At 42.3% G+C, this 12,619-nt stretch overlaps 1 pseudogene; it reads right to left on the bottom strand.

Moving 5' to 3' along the window:
• Positions 1 to 4,679: 4,679 nt before the first annotated feature.
• LOC114228550 (U6 spliceosomal RNA) lies at positions 4,680 to 4,750 on the bottom strand (annotated as a pseudogene).
• Positions 4,751 to 12,619: the final 7,869 nt, after the last annotated feature.

Here is a 12,619-nt window from a genome sequence, read left to right as displayed (position 1 = left end):
AGTCAATGATTCTCTCTCATCATCACTGTTTCTATATCTCTCTTTCTCTCCCTCCCTTCCTCTCTGAAATATAAATATATATATATATATATAATGGCTCTTTTGCTCCGCATCATATTTCTTAGATTCATTCATGTTTGTACAAGTAGCTGCAGTCCATTTATTTTCTCTGCTGTGTAATTTTTTCATACATTCTGTTGTTGATGGGCATTTCAATTTTTTACTATTTTTTTGTTATTACAAAGAGCCATTTCTCTGTGGTATGATTCTGAGTTTACAAAGGAAGAAACTGAGGCACAGAGAAGTTAGTAACTCACCCAAGATCTCCCAGCCAATAAGTGGCTGAGCCAGGACTTGAACCCAGATCTCTCTAGATCTAAAACATGTTCTCTTTCACCACTAGACTATATAGTTTCTATCAATCTTCCCAGGAGGGAAAGATAATAGGAGGTAAAGAGGACATTTTCCTTTCTCATTTTGCTGGTACAAAGTTACCCCATCCTCTCTTTGTCTATAGGAGAAGAAAAACTTGTAAGTTGAGTTAATTAGCCTTTCAAATAAAATCACTTACCTCTTAGATGCAGTGCTATCCACTCCTCCCCACTTCAAAAAGTGACATTGCTGGGTGCAATATTATCTCAGAGACGATACATCCAAAAAAATTGACTTTATACCTATAATCTGTTTAGTTCTTGGTTTGGGGCCTAAATTATGGAAAAATAAAGTAATATGTTAGTTTCTACAGCTTGCTGTAATGTTCTTAGAAGCAAGATAACATAACTAAACTCACCTCTTCAGGTGAAAAAAATGGGTTTTACATGGAAAATAGCTCAGTAAAATAAAGTAAGCTCTGATCATATAAACTGTAGATCACAATCTTAAAACAGAAATTATTTCAATTATCTATGAAGAAATTTTCCTAAAAAATGCTTAGTTATTTGGAATTTAGAAAAAAATAGAACACAATGTTTGCATTTAAACAGTTTTATCTTTGAAAAATAGACATCTCTGTACTTTGGGGCACTAAATAATGTAAACTTTGAATTTATGTAGATTTTAGGTATAGACCAGATTGAGGTCTGGTTGCTACAAGGTGATGTCTTCCTGCCTCCGACTGGCTTCAGAAACCTCACCACTCCCTGTGCTCTCATCTCTGTTTTCCTTATTAACAGACCATTTTGGGGTCAACCATTTCTTCAACAGCGATTTTCACTTCCATTTCCAGCCTTTTGAGCATGTATACTTGGGCATACCGATGTTTTTGTTGTTGTTTAAAATATAAAACAAAATATTAAGAACTCATATAACAACTTTACAGAAAGTTTAGAAAATAGAGGGGGAAAGTCTAACATACTCTCTCTCCATTCTCATTCAACTCCTACCATTGTTGTGTATCTCCTTGTCATCCTGGCCTATGTGTAGAGACATCGTTTATAGTGGCAAAGAGGCCTGTGTCTACACTTCCCTACCCTGCATGTGTTAGCAGACCCTGAGACAGGATTCACCCAGGGTTTGATTAGGGACGTGCAGCAATGCTTAGGTCATGAGGAAGCAATACCAGGAATGGAAAGCAGCCAATAAAGAACATGTTTACTAAATGATAGAGGCTTAACCCCCAAGGTACACAGCACACACCTCAAAATGACCCTACTGTGGGGGACCCATGGCCATTGTTTGAGAACTGCTGCGGGGAGGGCGAGAGGGAGGCTAATTCTTCAGCTGTAAGTGTGTCCACAGGTGGCGGGGGAGGCGGCAGTCAGGAAAGAGCCCACACTTCAAAGATGCAGCTGGAATTTGGCTGGAACAGCTGAGGTACTTGAGTGACATGGGCGGACCCGGAGTGTCTTCCATACTGCTTTGTTCACCCAACACTAATTACAACACCAATACTTCCTTGTTGCTACACAGTATTTATACCTATGAGATTAATTTCCTCATAATATTTCATAATGGAACCATCATTTAACTATCCCTTGGATACTGGATATCTACATTGCTTCAAGATGGAATGAGTGGGTTGGCAACAAAGAGCTAACTCATTTCTGTCCAAACCCTAAAAGTAGGAGCTGGATACCAGGGAATGGAAACGTGTTCTTAAAGACACTGGAATTTCCCCATTCAAACGACCCAAGCAAAGCACTTCAGGTGGAGACCACCCCGAGGATCATGACCAGGTGGTCTATGCAGCACAGGCTCCGAGCCTACTGTTACTTCGAGTGACACTTCAATTGCTGACATGTGTTCCTGCGATAGCTATACTTTGTTCTTCAGAATTTCTAAGGTCTATAGATTTTGTATCTCAAAACCAGGGCCACAGTAGTGAGGAAGCACAAAACTACCAAATCATTTTTGTGCGAAAAAGGAATATTGAAACCAGAGACCTAGTTTTGGCTGCGATCAGCCACCAAGTAGATGTGTCAGCTTGGGCAGGCCTCATGCATCTCTGCACTTTACCTGTAAATCAGGGTGTGTGACAGACAGTCTGCAGTCTCCCCAACAGTCACGACCACCCTGCTGTCTTCTTTGCTAACACAAATCTGATTTTATAAAGATACCAGGTGAAGAATCCCTATTCTCAGGAAAATCAGTCCTGAGATAACCTCAGGGGAGAGTCATAATTGGTTTGAGTCACTTGTAGTCCATTCCTGTCTCCTCAGTCATACATTCACTTTCCCAGCTTCCTTTGAAGTTAGGGGAGGCCAAGTAAAAATAATAATTCTTACACAATACAACATGCTCCATAGGCCACTCTTTAAGTATTTATGTATATACTAGAGGCCCAGTGCACGAAATTCATGCACGGGGCGAGGGGTGGCCCTCAGCCCAGCCTGCACCCTCTCCAATCTGGGACCCCTCGAGGGATGTCTGACTGTCTAAACGGGCAGTCAGACATCCCTCTCACAATCCAGGACTCCTGGCTCCCAACTGCTTGCCTGCCTGCCTTCCTGATTGCCCCTAACTGCTTCTGCCTGCCAGCCTGATCACCCCCTAACCACTCCCCTGCCAGCCTGATTGATGTCTAACTGCTCCCCTGCCAGCCTGTTTGCCCCCAATTTCCCTCCTCTGCCAGCCTGGTCACCCCTAACTGCCCTCTCCTGCAGGCCTGGTCCCTCCCAACTGTCCTCCCTTTCAGGCCTGGTCCCTCCCAACTGCCCTCCCCTGCTGGCCATCTTGTGTCCACATGGGGGCAGGATCTTTGACCACATGGGGGCAGCCATATTGTGTGTTGGAGTGATGGTCAATCTGCATATTACTCTTTTATTAGATAGGATAGAGGCCTGGTGCAGGGGTGGGGGCCAGCTGGTTTCCCCTGAAGGGTGTCCCGGATCAGGGTGGGGGTTCCCTTGGGGCATGGGGCGGCCTGGGCGAGGGGCCTGTGGTGGTTTGCAGGCCGGCCACACCCCCTGGCGACACAAGCGGAGGCCCCAGTATCTGGGATTTATTTATCTTCTACAATTGAAACTTTGTAGCCTGGAGTGGAGCCAAGCCTTCTGCTGGCTCCGTGGCTGCAGCCATTTCTGTTGGGATTTATTTATCTTCTATAATTGAAACTTTGTAGCCTTAAGCGGAGGCCTGGGCCGACCAGGGTGTGCGGAAAGCTAGGCTTCCTCCATCACTGGGGAAACCCAAGCCTCTCTCCTGCTCTCTCGGTGGCCGCAGCCATCTTGGTTGGGTTAATTTGCACACTCACTCCTGATTGGCTGGTGGGCGGGGCTGGTGGGCGTGGATGGTGGGTGTAGCGGAGTGATGGTTAATTTGCATATTACTCTTTTATTAGATAGGATTAACTCATTTAATTCTCAGAACAACCCTATGAACTAAGTATTCTGTTACCATTCTACTTTATTGAGGAAGAAACTGTGCAATAGAAAATTTAAGTGAATTTCCCAAGGTCACATGGCTGGTAAATGTTGGAGCGAGGACTCCTACCCAGGCTATGTGTCATCAAGATCTATGCTCCTTTGTCATGTGCAGAATGTCTCTATGTAACCCGAAGTATATCTTAGCATCATGCCTGCAGAAGCAAACGTTGGTCTTGGGAGATATGGCTTTCCTATATAGTCTTACTCATCAGCACTGACTCCCATGGGAGTTACTTCCTCTTTGTAGTTTCTCTTTATGGCCTCATAGTTAATTATAAGCATGAGTCAAAATCACATTACTGGAAGGTAACAGGTAAGAATGTTTAATTTACTCTTTTCCTACCCTTTTAAGGTTAGGTTGTGCTTGCAAGATTGCTTTTCCTCCAGTTCCACCCGGACACACACACACACACACACACACACACACACACACACACACTGGGCACCCATATAAATGGTGCTTCTGGACAGGCTCTCTTTCCCTATGCTCATTCCTCAGCTTCCTTTTTGAAGAAACTTTTCCTCAAGCTTCATCCCAACTTTCTCTCAACTCTTGTCACTCGCTTCTGCCTTGTCTTTAGTTTTTCTGTTGACTCGTGTTTTGGCCTAAGCCACTGTAATCTCTTGTGCTAGAAGGATGGGCTTGTTTCACAAAGAGTCCTTATTTTCTGTCTTAGCAACTAACACTTCTCCCAACTCCTCGGGGCCTTCAGGTTCTGCCAACCTTGACCCCAACCACCAAAGTGGCAACTTCAACTGGAGTTTGTTTTATTTATTTATTTGTTTGTTTGTTTGTTTGTTTGTTTGTTTATTTATTTTTGTATGGAACGCTTCATGAATTTGCGTGTCATCCTTGCACAGGGGCCATGCTACGCTTCTCTGTCGTGCTGCTGAAGCGAGCACTCACCTGGAGTTTTAAAGCCTCCAGGCAATGACTTCCCAGCTCTCAGGCAGTGCTCTCCAGCAGGTGCTGCCCATGCTTCATATGAGGCTTAGGTGATTGTGACTGGAGCTGGGAAAAGTAACTTGAGGTTTTGCCTCACTGAGAAATCATTCAGAATGATAGACTTTCCAGAACGTTGATTATAGGAAAACAATGTCTGGTTTTTAAATAGGAGAAGACTATATTACAGAAACAATAACCCTTTAGCGAATCCACCTGGACATGACCTTGAGCATTCAGAAAAGAAATCCAAGAAGAAGCCATATAGTCATCATGAATTCACTAAGAACAAATTAGGCCATGCTGACCTTGTTTTTTATTTGGAGAGAGAGGGCAAATCTTACCTCCCCTCTTAATCCCCTCATGTGTCACAACAGTGGACAGGGGTGAGTAGAGTTATAACTTGCCCTCCGGGAATCATACATAGAGTCAACCTGTTTCTGAAAATATAAAAGAGAAAGCTTCAAACTGAGCAAATGTTATATGTAAAAATGTAGAGGGCTATTGTGTAGAAGGAAAATTAGATTTCACAGGGCAGAGCTAGTATAAGTGTGCAAATCATAGGGAGGTACTTCGGCATTCCATGTAGGAAAAAACTACCTAATGCTTAGAACAGTTGTTTTTTTTTTAAGTTTTTAATGATTTTAGAGAGAGGGGAAGAGAGAAGGAGAGAGACATACATAGATGGGAGAGAAACATTGATTGACTGCCTCCTGCATGTCCCCTACTGGAGATTGAGCCCGCAACCCAGGCATGTGCCCTGACTGGGAATCGAACCCGAGACCACTCAGTGCATGGGACAACATTCAACCTGTGGGATCCCTTGTCACGTCCCGCGTGTTTCAGGGTTCCCGTTCAGGTCCGGTTTCTGGAGAAGGCCGCAATTAAAATGAAGAGACTGGAAAAGAGTTAATTTGGGTAGATGGGGCCAGGCGGGAGTCCACCTCTAGCGGGAGGACTACTCACTGCTCTGGCCTTTGCTATCCCTTTTATTGGGGTTCTGAGATACACCCATATCCTTTAGGCAGGAAATTCCAATAATAGACAATCAGCAAAAATTTACATATGATTAACAGGTGAGAGTTGCTTTAACTACCAATGTCTCAACTAAACAATGAGTGACTAGCTCTGACTATTCAGAGCGATTAAGGTTGACCAAAGCATTCCGGATTCTCTTTTCACATTTAACTTCCAATGTCTCAATGTTTGGTTTCTGGCACAACCAACTGAACCACACTGGCCAGGGCTAAAACTGAATTTCTTAAACCTGAGTCATATACAGACCCCCTGACAGAGAAAAAATATTTCTGCAACTCTCCAGGGGTTTACAAATATTTTTCTATAACATTTCCTAATTATGGGTTTACAACTAGTATAAAGTCCTTATGCTTACAATTATACAAACTAACAAACTACATTTACAAATGTATAAATTAAATGCAAGCAAAGCTACAATGTCAACAATATTTAGATAACCATACTTTAATGAGGTGTGATGTTGTTTCCCTAAAATAAAACCACCATTCAGAGCATACTAAGGTATGATGGCATTTGTCTTTGGCAGGAATAGACCACTGCATAAACTGTGATAACCCAAAACAAACTATTTTGTTTTTCTGAACCACAGAGAAACCTTCATGTATGAGACAGGCTAGGATGTCACTTTCTTTTTTCTTTTTTTCTTTTTTTTCATTGAATCTTTCTATACTGTTTAAAGTATTACATATGTCTCCTTTTTCCCCGATTGACATCCCCCCACTCCCAACCCCGATGGCAAGCCCCCACCGCCCCAGTGTCTGTGTCCATTGGTTATGCATACAAGTCCTTTGGCTGCTCTCTAACCACCCCCGCCGCGCCTTCTCTCTGAGGTTGGATGGTCTGTTCAGTGCTACCTTGTATCTGGATCTGTTTTTGTTCATCAGTTTATGTTGATCACTATATCCCACATATAAGTGAGATCATGTGATATTTATCTTTCTACAACTGGCATATTTTGCTTAGCATAATGCTTTCCAGGTCCATCCATGCTGTTGCAAATGGTAGAAGTTCCTTCTTTCTTATAGCAGCATAGTATTCCATTGTGTAGATGTACCACAGTTTTTTAATTCACTCTTCTGCTGATAGCCACTTAGGCTGTTTCCAAATCTTAGCTATTGTGAATTGTGCTGCTATGAACATAGGAGTGCATATATCCTTTCTGATTGGTGTTTCTGGTCTCTTAGGATATACTCTTGGAAGTGGGATTACTGGGTCAAATGGGAGTTCCATTTTTAACTTTTTGAGGAAACTCCATACTGTTCTCCACAGTGGCTGCACCAGTCTGCATTCCCACCAGCAGTGTACAAGGGTTCCTTTTTCTCTGCATCCTCGCCAGCACTTGTCATTTGTTGATTTGTTGATGATAGCCATTCTGACAGGTGTGAGATGGTACCTCATTATTGTTTTGATTTGCATCTCTCAGATGATTAGTGACTTTGAGCATGTTTTCATATGTCTGTTGGCCTTCTGTATGTCCTCTTTTGAAAAGTGTCTATTTTAGGTCCTTTGCCCATTTTTTTATTGGATTGTTTATCTTCTTTTTGTTAAGTCGTATGAGTTCCCTGTAAATTTTGAAGATTAACCCCTTATCTAAAATAGCATTGGCAAATATGTTCTCCCATGCAGTGGGCTTTCTTGTTGTTTTGTTGATGGTTTCTTTTGCTGGGCAAAAGCTTTTTATTTTGATGTAGTCCCATTTGTTTATTTTCTCTTTAGTTTCCATTACCCTAGGAGCTGTACCGGTGAAGATATTTCTACGACATATGTCTGATATTTGCTGCCTATGGATTCTTCTAAGATTTTTGTGGTTTCCCATCTTACATTTAAGTCCTTTAACCATTTTGAGTTTGTTTTTGTGTATGTTGTAAGTTGGTGATCTAGTTTAATTTTTTTGCATGTATCTGACCAAATTTCCCAGCACCATTTATTGAAGAGACTGTCTTGACTCCATTGTATGCTCTTGCCTCCTTTGTCAAATATTAATTGAGTATAATGGCTTGGGTCGATTTCTGGGTTCTCCGTTCTGTTCCATTGGTCTATATGTCTGTTCTTGTGCCAGTACCAGGCAGTTTTGAGAACCGTGGCTTTGTAATACAGCTTGATATCTGGTGTTGTGATCCCTCCAACTTTGTTCTTCTTTCTCAGGATTGCTGCAGCTATTCAGGGTCTTTTTTTCATTCCAGATGAATTTTTGGAGAGTTCATTCTAGGTCTGTGAAATATGCTGATGGTATTTTAATGGGAAGTGCATTAAATCTGTAGATTGCTTTGGGTAGTATGGACATTTTAATGATATTGATCCTACCAATCCATGAACATGGTATGTTCTTCCATTTGTTTATGTCTTCCTCTATCTCTTTTTTTCAGTGTCCTGTAGTTTTCCAAGTATAGGTCTTTTACCTCCTTAGTTAAGTTTATTCCTAGGTATCTTAATTTTTTTGTGTGTGCAATGCTAAATGGGATTGTTTTTTTAGTTTCTCTTTCTGTGAGTTCATTATTGGTGTATAAAAAAGCCATAGATTTCTGAGTGTTAATTTTGTATCCTGCTATCTTGCCGAATTCATTTATTAAGTCTAGTAGTTTTTTGATGGAGTCTTTGGGGTTTTCTACGTATAGTATCTGATGTCACTTTCTTTCTCTAAGTTGACATTCCCTAAAATCTTCTTGCCTATTTAGTCCAACTCTGATCTTTTCTTTCTATTATCCCAGACAATTAAAGTAGGACTACTCTCATAACATAAACAAAAGCAAGCATCAAAAAGTATTTTCTGGTGGTCCTCACATAAAAAGTGGTCACTACATTTGCCAAAATTCAGAGACTGTACAACATGAACAGTGAACGTTAACATAAAGTATGGACTTTAATTAATAATATTATATTGGTACTAGAGGCCCAGCGCACGATTAAATCATGCGGGTAGGGTCCCTAGGCCTAGCCTCCTGTGATCAGGGCCATCTTCTGCCTGTTCGCCAGTCCCCAGACCAAACATCGCCTCCACTGCCAAGCTGTCAGGCCATTGGGATCACTAGTTCATTCCCAGATGCTCCGGGGCTCAGGCCTGCAGGAAAGCAGGCACCGGACACTTCATCTCCATCGCGGGCACGCTTGGCTTGCCGCTGATGGAACGCACTGTCTGCTTGGGCCTCTCACGCAAGCGCTGCTGTCGCTGCCATTGCCACTGCCACTGCTACTGGGGCTTGAGATGCTGACGGAGGCTGCGGAGTGCGCCTGCGAACTACCCACCCTGGCGTGAGTGGCCCCAAGCAGGCAGTGTGTTCCATCAGCAGCTGGCCCGGTGCAAGCCCATGGAGGTGAAGTTACCAGCGCCCTCTTTCCTGCTGGCCTGAGCCCCCGAGCAGATGGGGATGAGCTGGTGATGAGCTGGAGGACAGCCAGCCCGGTCCTCCCACCACCCACCCTGATTCCCTCGTTCACCATCACTGATCCATTGGAACCTGCAGGCCGAGGGTGGGTGGGGGGGGGGGGGGGGACCAAGAGGTGAGCAGTTCAGCCCGCTCACCAGTCACCAGTCCTGTCCCGACCCGCTCACAGGTGGGGGGAGAGACTGAGAAGTGGTCAATGCCACCTCATGGCGACCGGTCGTTTGGTCGTTCTGGTCATTAGGGACACTGGCTTTATATATATATATATAGATAGGCCCATTAATTGCAGCAAAATCACTACACTAATGTAGGATGTTAATAATAGGGAAAATGGGAGGTAGAAGGCTCAGGATATATAAGGGTACTCTGTACTTTTCACTCAATTTCTCTGTAAACCTAAAACTGCTCAAAAAAAAGTAAAAGTCTACTAATTTTCAAAAAGTGGTCAACTTAACATGCTTATATTAGTTCCTTTTAGATTTTCATCCAAATGAGAAGATATAAATTTCTGACCTTGCATAGACGTCTTAGACCGCCAAGAATATGTCTGTGTATTTCAGGTTCCCCACCATAGTTTAAGAAATGCTAAAATCAGGGTTCAGGAAAGGAATGGGGTATTCTGAGAAGCTGTGAGAGCCTCTCTCCTCAGTGTTCCAGAAAATGTCTGCAATGTCATCTTTCAAAGATGTTCTTCTGGGGATTTTTGCTTTTGGAGAGAGGTCAGAACACATGATCTCTAATTCCAAGATAATATGATTTCAGTTTTTATGAAGAATTAACCCTAAATTAATTTGCTTTCAGCTCTAGTTTTCATAGACTGTGCAGTGGCCTGATGCCAGAACAAAAATGTCTTAAACTTGTAGCTTTCTAAAGTCTTTTTTCTTATTCCCACAACCCTGTCCAAATAGCAGCAATTTTACTTAGACCAACCAATTGTCAATTTTTTGGTCCTGGGAAAAAATAACGGATAAACCCCACTTCATTCCAGTGAATCCAGATAGCATTCCTTTGTGATGGCCTATCACATTCCACTCCAAGCTAAGCACCATAGTTACAGCTCCATTATACATCATTGGGTGATCCATTTTCTAACTGTTCTCTTAGTGAAACCCTAGAAAACCTTTCTATTTCACTATTCCCAAGAAAATATTTTCTTCCAGGAATGATATAGGAATTATTCATAACATAAAAATCAGACAGGGGCCAGGAGAGATCTAAAGAAGAACTTTTGTGATTCTAAACTTTAAAAAAAACACCCACACTTTTTATACTTTCGTGAATTCACAAGTGTGTATTATTGTTTAGTTTTAGCAAATAACCCTGGCAAATTATAAGCTCTAACATCATTGGCATTGAGTATGTAAAATCCTCCTGCAAAGTGTCAATTGGGTCTAAATATTTAATTTCTTTAATTGGGCTAGAATTCCTAAATTGGAACAGAATAATTTGCCATTTTAAAATAAGGAAGCTGGGTCCTAGTCATAAACATGGGTGTCTGGGGAGGAGTAGACACTCATGTTCTCTGGTTCCAGTCTGTCTCCCACAGGCAGCATTCTCTCCCCTGCCTATCCCATTACATCAGACTTCTCACACTTCACACTTGGAGCTTCCAGAAATGAGGGTTGGCTGAGAGGCACAGCTTTTCAACTCCACCTACCGTCTTCTTCAAGAACTGCAATACTTCCAACATCCTAGTCCTAAATCTATGACTCTACTCAAGAGGAAAAGTATTGAAATAGAAAGAATAATATGAAAGAATGAACATTCAAAGATTCTGGGTAATAGCCTGAAAAATGAGTCACCCAGGAAAACCTATTCCTACCTCTATTTATAAAATATTACAACTAAAGTAGAACAAGTTCAAGTGAGATTATGTTTTTCATGTGATAAGATCCAATCATTCTCAAGGTGAATTAAAAGCAGTCATTTGATAACATATCTGTTGGGAGATGTGAATATATTTGTTTTTATACTTGCTATCCCTGTGCGGTCTGTTTGAAAGCTGTTACAAGGTTAGCATCAATTTTTTTTGGAACACAGTCTAAAAAAAGACAGAACATGCCTCTCTGATGTGTTGAGATTCTTCTTTTTTTACTTCAGGGGTAATTTTTTTCCCATACTTTCCCCAGTTTCAGGAAAGGGTGGGTTAGAGTCAGGGGCTTCCTGAAACTTTTCAGAACAAGAATTCAAATGAAGCTATGTGTTTAGACGGGCCCCCTGAGAATTGTGTTTGGGAACATACCGACCCCATGTGGTATTATCTTTGCTACATTTTACAGTTTTCTGTGAAATTTATTTTTAATCATTAACAAAGCATGCTCATGTTTATCTTAAGTTATGAAAAAGTGTAATCATTTAAAACAAAACTTTCAAAAATAATTAAATATACAATGAATGCTGAAACATAAAAGTCAGACAGAATGTTACTTAACAAGAAAGAGCTTCCTAAAGATCAAGGGGTTGTTGTTTGTTTGATTTGCTGAAGACAAATAACAAGTACTTTCACTCAGGGATTTTGATGGTGATTCAAGGAGGTCCCACCCCCACCAAGATAAAGGCTGCCTACCCTTCCTATTCAGAGCTGGAAAACATACTTGACACTAAAAAGACATGCAGTGTGTTTAAAAGAGTGAAATGATGAGATTTGTTTGAAGACAGCATATTAATCAAGATAATGGTGTTTTTGAGCATGCCTTTCAATCTTATTTAAAACTAGAGGCCCAGTGCATGAAAATTCATGCACTGGTGGTGAGGTCCTTCAGCCTGGCCTGCCCCCTCTCATAGTCCAGGAGCCCTCAGGGGCAGGAGGCGACCCAGAGATCAGGGGAAGGTGATGCCCCATCACACCTCTGCTGCTGCCACTGCCGGCAGCGCAAGCCTCAGCCGGCCCTGGTTACCTGAGCCTCGGGCAGCCCTGGGCAGCTGGGCAGCCGACATCTGAGGCTTGCCTGTGCCTCAGGCCGGCCCTGGGCGGCTGGGATACTGAGGGGACTGGGGGACTCCAGAGGCAGGCGTGCAGCCTTGCCATGCGCCAACTGCCCTGGCAGGGCTGAGGGGACTGGGTGCCACCATCTTTGAGGGCTGGACAGTCAATTAGCATATTCCCTCCTTATTGGCTGTGGGCACTGCAATCTTTGCAATGGTATGAGGGTCAATTAGCATATTCTATTTTTTATTAAATAGGATTATTGGGAAAGAGACAATATTTTCCTTGGGCTTTGCTTTATTTGGTGTATGGGCAATAATTTCTTAGTGCAGCAATGAGTAGAAATGAATTGTGTGGGCTGCTACATCTGTCAACGCAAATGCTTCCTAATTCCACCCACCTCTGATTTTAACACTACCTTTGATAAAGAAGGGAAGAAATGGGCTTTTAGGGAATGAAAACCCTT

The sequence above is a fragment of the Eptesicus fuscus genome, chromosome 7 (genome assembly GCF_027574615.1).
Source record: "Eptesicus fuscus isolate TK198812 chromosome 7, DD_ASM_mEF_20220401, whole genome shotgun sequence".
Classification (NCBI taxonomy): domain Eukaryota; kingdom Metazoa; phylum Chordata; class Mammalia; order Chiroptera; family Vespertilionidae; genus Eptesicus; species Eptesicus fuscus.
Note: the sequence above shows the minus strand (reverse complement) of the source record. Positions and strands in the feature narration are given on the sequence as shown.